This window comes from Martes martes (assembly GCF_963455335.1).
Source record: "Martes martes genome assembly, chromosome: 4".
Lineage (NCBI taxonomy): Eukaryota > Metazoa > Chordata > Mammalia > Carnivora > Mustelidae > Martes > Martes martes.
In genome coordinates this window covers 148660860-148674702 of record NC_137891.1, presented here as the reverse complement: position 1 = coordinate 148674702, position 13843 = coordinate 148660860, and positions in this window count along the sequence as shown.

Here is a 13843-nt window from a genome sequence, read left to right as displayed (position 1 = left end):
TCAGCCTCACATTAAGGGAGTTAATGAAGGTCACAGAGCTCATAAGTGATAGAACCAGAGTTCATACTCTATTCTGTCCTAAAGCCCACTCTTACATCTTAAATTGCCTTCTTAAGTAACAGCTACCGTTTATTAAAATCCCAACTATTAAGTCCATGAAGTAAACCACCAAGAATCTTCACACAGTCCTGCCAAGTCAGGATTATCACCTCTGTCTGACAGAAGAGGAACCGGAGACCAATAACTTGCCTGAGACCAGTGCTTAAGCTCTGTCGTGCATGCAGATTACTTGGGGATCATGTTAAGATGCAGATTCCGGTCAGCAGATCTGGAGTAGGGCTCAAGAGTCAACATGTCTAACAAGTTTCCAGAAGATACTAGTGCTTCTAAAATGTGGACCACTTCGAATAGCAAGGCTCAAGATCTTCCGTATCCCATACAGGAGCGACTAGTGGCATGTGGCCGTCGAGCACTTGAACTGGGCTAGTCCAAGTTGAGATGTGCCATAGAATACACACTGGGTATCCTATCAAAGCACAAACAAGTATGAACAAAAAAAAATCTGCCATTTTTTAAGTATTGATTGCATGTTAGAATGGTAATTTGGGGGTTAAAATATGCATTTCCCCTGTTTTTGTGTCTGATATGACTAGTACAAAGTTTACATGTCTTACATTTATGATATGCATTATATTCCTACTGGACAGTGCCACTGCGGACCATCCTCCATCCTCACGGTGAGCTTAAAGCAAGACTTAACTGGCGAGTACAAGGAAAGCAGTGGATGCCTTGAGGAATTAACGCATTGGCGTAACATACATCAATGTGACAGGTTTGACATTTTGGAAATGCTCTATGGTTCAACCAGGATTGTAATAAAGGGGCGGATCTCGAGTCTGATACATGTTTTGTTTGCTAGGCAAGCTGCTCTGTCCGTAAAGGCCTGTTGCCCCGGATCATATGAAAAGTTCTGATTCTAAAATTCGTGAAACGAAAAAAGCAGATTAGGTGCAGATTGCTTTTTTTGTAGAAGTAGAGTTTTGAAATGTCATTTGGGTGGACATTAACACACCTTGCCAAATTCCAAGTGCAAATACACAGCCTTCCTTGTCAAACTTAGCATATGTCATTGGTCCAACTGGAGTCTAATTTGATGGTCGGCCCAGTCCTCCCACCCCCATTGTTGCCGTAGGGCGACACTGTCAGAGAGGGGTGTCTGAAATCGCTCTTCAAACAGCTCTCTGCTCTCATCGTTTTGGAGGGCAAATCTTCAAAGCCACTTCTGATTACCTTTGCTTTCATAAACACAGTGTACTTTTGAAGTGGACATTTCACTTTCTTTCATCCTTTTTTTCTTTCAAGGTTCTTGTTTTCCTCTACTGATGATGCCTTTAAACAGATTATTTCTTGTTCGATCTCAAGAGTTCGTTGTAGTCATTCACACGGAGTTATGAAAGTCTAGGTTCTGTTTAAATGATTGAAACAAAGGATCAAGGCAAAGAATTTATGACTAGCATAAAATAGATGGGGTAATTTGCGTGTGTGTTTAGCTCAACTGCAAGAATCAGCTATTTTTAAATTAGAATTTTTTGTTTCTTCTTCGAATTCACTTGCTTATTCTTCATGAACTTTAGACAAGTGAGTTAATTCCGCTAAGCTTCAATTTACCACTTTAACACTAAGCCATCTACCTACTGGTGCTTGTAAGAATGAGTAAGTATTTTCAAAAGTATGGTCCTTGGACCCCTGCCCCAGTATCTCAGGGCATGGTGCGGGGGTGCGGGGATGAGTATTCCTGTGCTCCAATTGTATTTGCTGAATCAAAATTTTTTAGTTGATTGGAAGTATATAAAAATCTGACACGAGGCCACCTTTTCTTCTCACTCCTATTTGTAAAGTGCTGAGCACTCGTTTATTCACTTGGAAAGGTATCTGTTGAGCATTTAACATGTGCCTGGTGCTGGGGTAGGGAACAAGACAAGAGACAGTGCTTGCTTTCAAGGAGCTTACATTCAAAAAGAGCGAGGAGACCGAAAGGACAGTACATTAATAAGCTAAGTCCAGGTGGAGATCAGTACTTTAAAGAAAGTGGAGGGTCATGGGGAGGGTTAGTTTAGACTTTAACTTATGGGATTATGAGAGGCCTCTCAGGAAGTGACAGTTGAGCTGAGCAGTATGAGGAGCTAATCATGCAAAGGTCTGGGTGAAGGGGGTCTTGGTAAAAAAGAACAAGTGCAGAAGTCTCTGGTGGTGCATGCTGACTGGCACGTTCCGAGGACAGAAGAAGAAAAAGAATAAAGGCCAGATGACTAGTGCCCGGTGAGTAAGGAGTAAGTGAGTAAGACAGGCCTTGAGGGTCGTGGAATTTGAAATTTTTTTTTAAGATTTTATTTATTTACTTGACAGAGAGGGAGAGATCACAAGTAGGCAGAGAGGCAGACAGAGAGAGAGAGGGAAGCAGGCTCCCTGCTGAGCAGAGAGCCTGATGTGGGGCTCAATCCCAGGACCCTGGGATCATGACCTGAGCCAAAGGCAGAGGCCCAACCAACTGAGCCACCCAGGCGCCCCGGAATTTGAATTTTTATTGCAGTGTAACAGGAAGCCACCAATGAAGCCTAAAACACATGTCATCTGAGATACATATATTATACATGATATAGATAAAAGATGTATTTATTTGAGAGAGAGAGAGAGTGCATGTGCAGTGGGGAGGGGCAAAAGGAGAGGCAGAGAGAAACTCAAGCAGGCTCCCAGCTGACTGTGGAGCCAGATGTGGGGGCTCCACCTAGGGCTTGATCTCGTGGCCCTCAGATCATGACCTGAGCCAAAACCCAAGAGTCGGACACTTGACCGACTGAGCCATGCAAGTGCCCCTGATTTATATTTTGAATAACTAACCCTTGCTGCTTGGTGGGCCCCAGAGGTGAAGCCTGGATCACAGCAGGGACACCAGGGGAGCAGGGAGTCCCATGGGAACAATGACAGAAGTCTGGGTGAGAGATGATGACAGCCACAACATGAGCAGTAAAAGTGACGATGGGAAGAGCTGGATTTGGGGGCTCTTTTGGAGGGGGAGCTGATAGGTCATGTTGTTGAAGTTGGTGTCAGGAAAGAAAGGAACAGAAAGGGTAAAATCAAAACTGAGTCGTTCCTAAGGTATTGCCTGAATGGAGTGAGTCCTGGTGCCATTTACTAAGACAGGACAACGCAGGAGAGGAACAGGTTTGGGGTGGGTGGGAATCAAGAGTTCTGTCACAGGTGGGCGACCAATGGCTCAGGGGATACGCAAGTAGGCAGGCACCTGGGCAGAAGTCTAGCTTAGGGAATAAGTCAAGTTGGGGTTCAACACTGTAGAGCTGACAGAGCCCATGACTGCACAAGAGCACCTAGAGTGAGTATAGACAGAATTGGGAAGAGGGCTGAGACATGGCATGGGGCCTTCCCACACTTAAGATCAAGCAGAGGACGAATGGGAGTTGAGGTCGGGCTAAAACCAGGAGAGCGTATAATGGAAGCCTAGAGTGGGAATGTTTAGACAAGAAGGGGATAGTGCACTACAATAATGCTCTGAGAGGTCAGGTTGGATGAGAACAGATAATTCGGCAAGCTGAAGGTTGTTTGTGGCCTTTATTGGTTGAGGGGAGAGGCCAGTGTTAAAAAGCCAAATGGAATAGATTAAAGAGAATGGGAGGGGAGGAAGCAAAGAACCACACAGAAATTCAAGAAGGTTGTACTCAGTATAGGCATATAAGATCCAAATTTCTATGGTAACTGAGTCTTGGGGTCAAAGAAGTGTTTCCTTTCATCACTTTTGATTCAAGCGTATTTAAAAGAGAGAGTAGAACAAACTCCTGTGTACCCATTATCCACTGCAGTAGTCTGAATGATGCCTCCCAAAAATGTCCAGATCATAACCCTCAGAACCTGCGAATACGTAACAGGGACTTTGCAGGTATGATTAAATGAAAGATCCTGAGTTAGGGAGATGATTCTGGAGCATCTGAGGGGGCCCCAAGCAATCACAAGGGTACTTCTAAGAGGGAGGCAGGAAGCTCTTGGAAACAAGAGATTGGAGTGATACAGGTAAGGGACCACGAGCAAAAGAGTACAGGTGGCCTCTGAAACAGGCAGGGAGACCAGTCTCCCCTGAAGCCTCAGGCAAAGGGAAAATAGAAGAGAATGTGAAATCACAAGAAGTGTTTAAAAAGGGCAAGCAATTAGCTTTCCCAGCCCTGTAAGTGCTTGGCACACCAGGCTTGCAGAATTAGCTTGCAGGTTTTTCCCTGGTCTAATCCTGTAAGTAAACAAAGTTAATACCAAATCAAAATAAACAGAACATGTTACCAGAAGGCCTTGCTTTCTTTCTAGTCCTTCCTCTGATAGTCTTTTTGTACCTTTGGTCTGGAATAACACAAAGGCTTAGCTTTGGAATAGGTTTTATAAGAGAATATTCTGGCAACATTAAATGCTACATGCCTTTTGGCAAATAAATAGCTGTGACCACCTTTTCTGGCCATCTTTAACATGCGTCTTTCATCATCTTTACTTTTAGAAATTTATCTTAAATCTCAAGTTCATTGTTCTTAATACACCAGGTGTTGAGCTCTGGCTATACGCATACTCTCTCAGTTGGAGAAGAATAATTACATTCTGGAATTCCTAGACTGTCCTCACCAGGCTGATTGGACATTCAACCATCCTGGCCTTACCCTGAGTTTCCATAGCGAAATTTTCCCCTCTGCTGCTGCTTCGGCCTCTCATTCCTGGCAGCCTCCTCTCTTTCAGCTGTCACGGATGGTTCTCCGGGCAGTGAAGAATCAGCTCTCGGTGAAGAGTCAAAAAACCCAGGCTCCACTCAAATCTCTTCCTCTCTCTGGGCCTTCCTGTCCTCATCTGTAAGAATACAGTAACGAATTAGCTTAATAGGATTATTCTAGGGATTAAATCATATAGTGTGAGTGAAAGTGCTTTAAACTAGAAAGCCTAATCCAGATGTTATCTAATTGTCATGGCTTCTAGAATCCTAGAACATTATTACAGCTCTTTATTTTACAGATGGAGAAGCTGAAGCTCAGAGGGAAGTTTATTCATTATGGGTGGTTAATTTTATGTGTCCTGCTGGCTAGGCTATGGTGTCCAGGGGTTTGGTCAAAAGCCAGTCTAGGTGTTGCTGTGAAAATATTTTATAAATGTGAGTGATAGTTAAACAAGTATGTTTTAAATAAAAGAGATTACTCTGGGGCACCTGGGTGGGTCAGTGGGTTAAAGCCTCTGCCTTCGGCTCAGGTCATGATCCCTCAGGGTCCTGGGATCGAGCCCCACATCTGGCTCTCTGCTCAGCAGGGAGCCTGCTTCCTGCCCTCTCTCTGACTGCCTCTCTGCCTACTTGTGATCTCTCTATGTCAAATAAATAAATAAAATCTTAAAAAAAAAAAAAAAAAAGATTACTCTGCATGATGCGGACAAGCCTCATGTAATTAGTTGTAGGCCTAAGAGAAAAGACTGAGAGTCCCAGAATAAACCTCTCCCCACCTTCCCTCTCTGTCTGTGTGTGTACACACACACACGCACACACTCACAATTTGTTTTTTCTTTCTGTAGACTGCTTACTAATACATTCGTCTTTTCACTCATATGGCGAACAATTATTGGGCACCTACTGCGAGCTCAGTTAGGCAGAACAGATGAAACAGGGTCCCTGTCCTCAAGTAGGAGACAGACAAGTGACTTCCAGTGTACAGCTTTGTGTGATCAGTACCATGATTTGGGGGTGCTTTGGGAGTGTTGGGACCATAGTGAAATAATGCTAAAATGGGTAACCAAGAGGTGTGACCTCCGAGATGTTTCCTAAAAGATGATGAGACTGGCTTGACTTTTGAGGAATGACCGTGAGTTAGCAAATCAAAGAGAGGGGCTGGGCAGTTCTGATTCTGTGGAGTGTGGGGAAGAGTGGCCACCTTTGCCCAGATGAGGCTTTTGGGAGTTTGGGGGCTTAAGGCAGTGGCAGCTGGAGAGAGCTGAGGGATGAAAGGGGACCCGTCAGCCAGGACCACTCTCGGGGAAGGCCTTGATCCTGCAAATCCCAGGGAGCCACGCAGGAGAGGAAAGCAGGGATGACAGAAACCTGTGGCTTAGAAAGACTCCTCAGGCCTCTCCGTGGAAGCTGCTGCCCAGGACAGGGAGTCAAGGCAGGCTTGAGGGAAGGGACAGAGAAGCAACAGAAGGGACGCCAGTGAGATGTCTTCATCCACTCCTGTTCACAACACAGACCCCGCAGCTGTGGAGCTTGGCGGGGGACCTGGAAGGATCTGGTGTTGATCTCCCGGAGAGGGAGTGGTCAAAGACTACGTCCAGGTCTCTAGACTGAGGACGGCAACCACCCAGATGGGGAGTCCTGGAGAAGGAACAAATTTGAGGGCCAGATAAGTTCAGTTTGGGGCTTGTCAAGTTTGAGGTGGGACATTCAGATCAAACTGTCCAGGAGATCACTGACCTGTGAGTCTAAGGGGCCAGAGAGTTATGGACCTGGAAGAGAGACTGGGAAGAAGCCAGGGTGGGAATGAGATCAGCCAGGAAGAACAGGCTTCAGGCTCGGAACCTGGAATTATATGCAAAATGTTCTGTGTTTGGATCCTTGTGGGATTCCTGCCACCCTAAGGCGGGGCTGCAGAGCCCTTATCACCTTCTCCCAGGGAGGAAAAGACTCTGCCACCAACATTAGGAGCCGCTGAGATAATAATGGGGTGGGCGGGTGGCTAATGAGGAGACCTCGGGAGTGGCAGCATTGAAAGGGAAGCGGAGGAAGAGTCAACTGAGAATAAAGGGTGGAAGGCGGAGGGAGCTAGAGCAGTGCCCCATGACGGAAGCCACGAGAGGGGAGTGTTTCCCTGGTGCCGAGAGGGCAGGGAGGACTGAGACAAGCAGTTGGACTTGGAGTTGTGAAGGTAGCCAGTGGAGAACTTGGCATAGAAGCAGGCTGTTTTAACGTCAGACAGACTGACATACGACATGTGTTCATGCTGCAAGGAGCAATCTAGTAGAGGAGGGGAGCCATTGCGACATCAGCTCCTCCCACTTCAGGAAAGCGGTCAGCTCCCACAGAGCGAGGGGAAGCCAAGTGACAGGCCAGCGAAGGCAGCCCTGTGGGGCTCTGCAAGTAGGCTTGTTCAAGAGCCTAAAACCCTTGATCCCAGGAGGGACAGCCGGTGACCTGGGACTTGCGCAGCTGGAGAGGCCTCAGGGAGCAGTGGGGATGGGTTTTCCTGGGACAGAGGGAACAGATACATTTTCTGGATCCAGAACTAATTAAAGAGAGAGAGATCTGAGTCAGTAATGGAAGAAAATTTCTGAGCTCACAGCTACTAGGAGAGGGAGCAAGCTCCTCATCGTCAGAAGTGTGCAGACAGAAGCTCGGGTATCATTTGGCAAGCCTGGTACAGAGATAATCCATAGATAATCAGGTAGAGGGTTGGATAGATGACCTTGAAAGTCCCTTCTAGGCTTGACACTATCTAACACTTGTCAAATTTCCCTGGTCATCTCAAACATCTCTGTGAAATGGTCAAAAAGACCATTTTGATTCATTTTATTATAAAAATTCATGCCACATAATGCTCATGAGGTTAGGAGTAGAAAGGGATGATGTAACTTAACAAGATAGCACATCTAGTAAGTGTTGTAGCCCCTGGGAAGAAAATCACAGGCTTAGGTTTTGGATCTGTGATTCCTAAAAGCTTCCAAAGGTCACTTGAGGACTCTGTTTTTAAAAAAAGTGTAGATAAGTTCCACCACTCCGTTCTGATTCATGATTACTGGTTGGCCCCAGGAACCTGCATTTGTAAAGATTGATTGATTGATTAATTGATTGATTTGAGAGAGAGAGCACGTTCCATGGACCGGCCTTGCGCACGCACATGCACACACAAGTAGGGGGAGGGACTGAGGGAGACTGAGAAGCAGACTCTGCCCCGAGCACGGAGCCCAACTCGGGGGTCAATCCCACCACCCGAGATCACGACCTGAGCCTAAATCAAGAGTCTGATGGATGCTGAGCTACCCAAGCACCCCGAAACCTGCATTTTATTTATTTTTTTTTAAGATTTTATTTTTTTATTTGACAGACAGAGATCACAAGTAGGCAGAGAGAGGAGGAAGCAGGCTCCCCGCTGAGCAGAGAGCCCGATGCGGGGCTCGATCCCAGGACCCTGGGATCATGACCTAAGCTGAAGGCAGAGGCTTTAACCCACTGAGCCACCCAGGCGCCCCTAAAACCTGCAGTTTAATGAAGTAACATGCCCGTTGGCCCAAGAATCTTAAGTGGCAGATGCCAGGACTCCACTTCTGGAAACTGAATGGAGATAATGGCGTGAGAACAAGGATCCTCTAAGAGAAGTGCTCTGTAAATCTCAGTGTTCTGCGCAGATGGGAAACGGCTCGGCTGTGCAGGAGGCTTGCTGGCAAGTCAGGGTTCCCCCTCGGACTCTCAGGTCCAGTATTTCCCCACAGCACTGAGCAGGCTAAGTGGGAAATTTTGTGGGCGTTAATCTCGTCCATTCCCACCACTCCCCTCTGTGGAGGTTACCCTGCCTCTGTCTCCCAGGCTCTAAAATGAAGCAGTGATGGTTGGACCCCAGCTTCTTGATGAATGAGGTAGAACGAATCTGCAATGGGGTGAGGCTGGAAAACTCCAGGAACGCGCATTCCTCTGCCTTGCTCAGAGGATTCAGAAGGCAGCCAGGGTGTAAAAAAAAGCTTTGCTTTCCTGCCTGGAACAAAACAAAAACCAGGCAGAATATGTGAAGCAACAATTTTAAGACACTGGACGTCGGGCAGTGAAGGATATGGATCCTTGAGACTGAATGCTTTTTCCTCGTGATCAGGAGTAAGGCGAGCCTCCTCTCACCGCTTCTGTTCAACCTTGTAAATATCCACTGAAATCAGAGGAAAAATAAAAGCCATCCAGATTGGAAAGAACGAAAACTGTCTTTATTCACAGATGATATGACCATGTATATGGAAAATCTGATAGAATCCACAAAAACATAGAACTAATAAGAGAGGTGAACAAGTTATCTGATACATGATAGATGTACAAAAAATTAACTATCTTTATATACTAGCAGTGAAAAATCAGAAATTAAAATTTTTAATCTTTTTTTTTTTTTAAAGATTTCATTTATTTGTTTGACAGACTGAGAGAGATCACAAGAAGGCAGAGAGGCAGTCAGAGAGAGAGGAGGAAGCAGGCTCCCTGCTGAGCAGAAAGCCCGATGAGATGATGCGGGGCTTGATCCCAGGACCCTGAGATCACGACCCGAGCCGAAGGCAGAGGCTTAACCCACTGAGCCACTGAGCCACCCAGGCGCCCCAGAAATTAAAATTTTTAAATGCCACTTGCCACCAAAAAACAGGAAATAGTTAGGGATACATCAGACAAGGGAGGTACAAACCTGTACAGTGAAAAACCATACAACATTGCTGAGAAAAAGCAAAGGAGAACTAATAGAGAGAGATGACGTAATCATGGATGGGAATACTCAGCAATGTTAATATGTCAGTTCTCCCCAAAACTTGTCTGTAGTTTCAGTGCTATTTCAATCAAAATTCCAGCAGAGCTTCCCTATAGAAATTGGCAAACTGATTCTAAAATTCATATGGAAATGGAAAGGATCCAGATAGAACAGGCAAAAAACACTTTTGAAAAAGAACAACATATGAGGACTAATACTGCCTGATTTCAGGGCTGCTTATAAAGCAACTGGAATCAAGACAGTATGATATGGGCATCAAGGCAGACAAATAGATCAATGGAACAAGTAGACCACAAATATACAGATTACTGATTTTTGACAGAGATGCAAAGGCAATTCAGTAGAGAGAGAATTGACTTTCCAACAAATGACGCTGGAACAATACCATGGGCAAAAACAAAACAGAAAGTATGTTGATTCATTCCTTGGACTTTGTACAAAAATTAACTCAAAATGGATCATAGACCTAATTAGAGAACCAAAACTGTAAGCCTTCTAGAACACATAGGACAAAATCTTTGTGACCTAGGGCTAGGCAATTATTTCATATATACAACACCAAAAGCATGACCCAAAAAGAAAAAAATCATAAATTGGACTTCAACAAAACAAAGAAATGTCTGCTCTTGGAGAGACACTGTTAAAAGAGTGAAAAGAACAACCAGGGACTGGGAAAAATATGTGCAAATCACACGTCTGATTAAGGATGTGTATTCAGAGTATGTAAAAAACTGTCAAAACCCAGTAATGAAAAAACAATCTAAATAAAATAGGTAAGGGGCGCCTGGGTGGCTCAGTGGGTTAAAGCCTCTGCCTTCGGCTCAGGTCATGATCCCAGGGTCCTGGGATTGAGCCCCACATCGGGCTTTCTGCTCAGCAGGGAGCCTGCTTCCCTTCCTCTCCCTCTGCCTGCCTCTCTGCCTACTTATGATCTCTGTCTGTCAAATAAATAAATAAAATCTTTAAAAAAAATAAAAAATTAAAAAATAAAATAAATTAATAAAATAGGTAAGAGATTTGAACGAACCCTTCACCAAGGAAGAAATATGGATGGCAAAGATATGAAAGGTGCTCAACATCAGTTTGTTAAAGAAACACAATGTAAAGTCACATTGAGATGCTACAGCACACCTATTAGAATAGCTAAAATGAGGGGCACCTGGCTGGCTCTTTCAGAGGAGCGTATAACTCTTGATCTCGGGGTCATGAGTTCGAGCCCCACCTTGGGGGTAGAGATTACTTAAATAAATAAAAAACTTAAAAAAAAAAAAAAAGAATAGCTAAAATGAAAAAGACTGACCATAGCAAGTGCTGGCAAGGATATAGGACAATAGAACTCTCATATTGCAGTGTGGGACTATAAAACAATACAACTACTTTGGAAAACAGACAGTTTCATAAAAAGGTAAACATATACTGATCACATCCAGCCATTCTACTCCTAGGTATTACCCCAAGATAACTGAAAACATTATGTTCATATAAAGATATGTACATAAAGGATCGTAGCCATTTTATTTGCAATAGCCAAAATTGGGAATAATGCAAAAATCCATTTGCAAATGGATTTGCGTAGGTGAAGAGTACCTCTCTTCAGCCTGGCATGCACCGATTGTGGTATATTCACACAAGGAATACTAGACAAGAATAAAAAGGAAGACCTGTCAGGCATGCTACCACATGGGTAAGTCTCATAATAGTTATTCCGAGTGAAAGAAGCCAGCCAGACAAGAAGGTTATTGTAAGGACCTATTTTATATTTTTATATTTTAGCAAGAAGCTTTCTTTGAGGTTAAACAAAAACCTTGTTGTTTAACCCTTAAACTGTCCCTGCTCCCCTTCCCCCAGGGGATTCACTTAAAAACAAGTCCGGGAAACCAGCTCCAGGTAACAAAGCCCAGATACAAAGGTGGGTCAGGCCGGGTGGAGACATCCGATCAGTAGGGGGTTGCATACTGTCACCCTAGCTACCAAGGAGTCTGGGCCCCTGCCCTTTGGGAACCCTTTTGGCGCCAATCCTAGTCAAGGTATAATAGGCTGATTCAAATGTCTACTAGGGTAAATTATAATTCAATTGGTCACCTAGCATCACTGTGGAGTTTCCTGTGTGTGTTACAATTTCATTGGCCACCTGTACGTGGCCAGGCCCAACCGCATGGCCTTTGCCCTTAAAAGCTAGACTGTGAAACAGAGAAGGGTCGCCCTCTCTTGTAAGAGGTGCGTCCCTGAACGTTTGGTCTGATTCTTGATTCTTGGTGCGAAATAAAGCTTTGCTTGACCTTCGCTTTATATCAGTCTCGCTTCTTTAATCACGGACCCATTATTGGGGCATAACAGTTATATACTGCACGATTCTATTCATGTAACATTCTAAAGATGTACAGATGATACTGAAGAAAGAAAATCACTGGCTGCCTGAGCATGAGGGGGAGGGCTAGAGGGGGGGCAGGCTGAAGGATTACAGAGGAGCACAAGGACACTTGAGGGCAGATGACTATGTTCACTATCTTAATTGTCATAGTTTCGTTAGGTGTATACATATGTCAAACTTACGAAAGTATATACTGAAACTATGTGTAACTTATTGTATGTCTTTATACTTCAATAAAGCTGTTTTTAGAAACTCTTGGACTGGGGTGCCTGAGTGGCTTCATTGTTAAGTGTCTGCCTTCAGCTCAGGTTATGATCTCAGGGTCTTGGGATCAAGCCCTGCGTTGGGCTCTCTGCTCAGCAGGGAGCCTGCTTTCCCCTCTCTCTGCCTGCTTGTGATCTCTCTCTCTGTCAAATAAATACAATCTTTAAAAAATAAAAAGAACTTAACATATACTTAAGATCTATGCATTTACTGTAAATTATACTTTAGTAAATTATTTTTTTGAAAGAAAACTCAGAGAAATCTTTTCTTCCTTGACCCAGAGTTGCTGGGTGGCTCTCAGAATCCCAGTGATGGCCACCAGACGGTGCCACTTTGAGGGGGTGCTGGCGTCCTCTTGTCAAAATCCTGGCTGGGCTATGGGTTTCTCCCCAGTTCCAACATCTGAGGTTCGGTGAGTCTAAGGATGAACCGAGAGTCCTAAGCAAACAGTGACCTCAGAGGGTTAATCCAGACCAGATTTCTAGTCCAAACCCTGGGGCGAAGGCTGAGCCTTTTTAAATTCCATTCATCTATCCCTGCGTGTTTGCACAGCAAAGAACCTGTTGTTCTCAGAGTACTGATCTCAGAGCCTGAGGGGGGCCAGGGAAGCTGGGAGATGGCAAATATTGACGCTGGCGCTGGCTGCCTGGGTTCCCCAAGCAAGCTGCGGGCATTCAGTCCCACCGCCCCTCTGCTGATGCGAACCGGGGGAAGGGCCTGGCTGGCTGCCCTGGGCTCCGTGTCTTTCTGGACCCGGCTTACGGAACATTGTTCAGGGGGTTGCTGTGGTACCTGCTTCTTTCTGAAAAGAAGAACCAATAAACAAGAAAAGAGCAAACGCCATTCTGCCAGCGCCAGCCACCTCCCGTTTACAGGCTGCTGCCCCCTGGCCTGGGCTCTAGCTTTCTCTTCCAGGGACTGCTGGCTGAGAAAGAGCGAGACGTCAAGGAAGGGGTGTGGCAGCCTCTGGATTTGGACCTGTCCGGGTTTGATCCTGGCTCTGTGATCTCAAGCAAGCAACTTCGTCTCTGTGTGCCTCTGTCAAGTGTGACTAACCAGACCGGTGCCTGGGATGCATGTGTGTATTAGGGAAAATGAGATACAGGAGACAAGGCGCGCACACGCACGCACACACACGAGACAAGGCACATATACGTTGGCAATATTGCTGACTAATTACCTCCTTTTAATACTCATTAAAGCCCCTGGCACAGTGCTGAGCACTCCTCTTTCTTCTGCTTAAAGCTTTAAGGTTTCCAAGTAGCGTTCACATCCTGGATCTTTCTTCTCAGTAAGGACGCAAGATAGTTTGCTGATGACATCATTCTTCCTGAGGCTGGGAAGAGAGCCTTTACTGCAGCCCCTCCTCAGAAGGGAAGACTCAAACGTGTTCCTCCTGCTGAAGACTTCTGCCAGCATCACGTAGCGTGCAGAGTCAAGTTCACTCCCTGCAACCCAACCTCAGAGGTTCTTCCTCGCCCAGGGGTACCGGTTCACATTCACTCGGCCACAGGTGCCCTCCTTGCACTCTTCAGCCTGGGCTGTCCCGGGTTGGCTTCCCACTGGACTCCATTATGGCCCTGCATGGGCAGCACCACCACCAGAAGCTTCCCAGACCTCCCAAAACAGAGCTTTGGACAGCGGACTGCCGCTGCTGAGCACCCAGATGCCTGGCTCC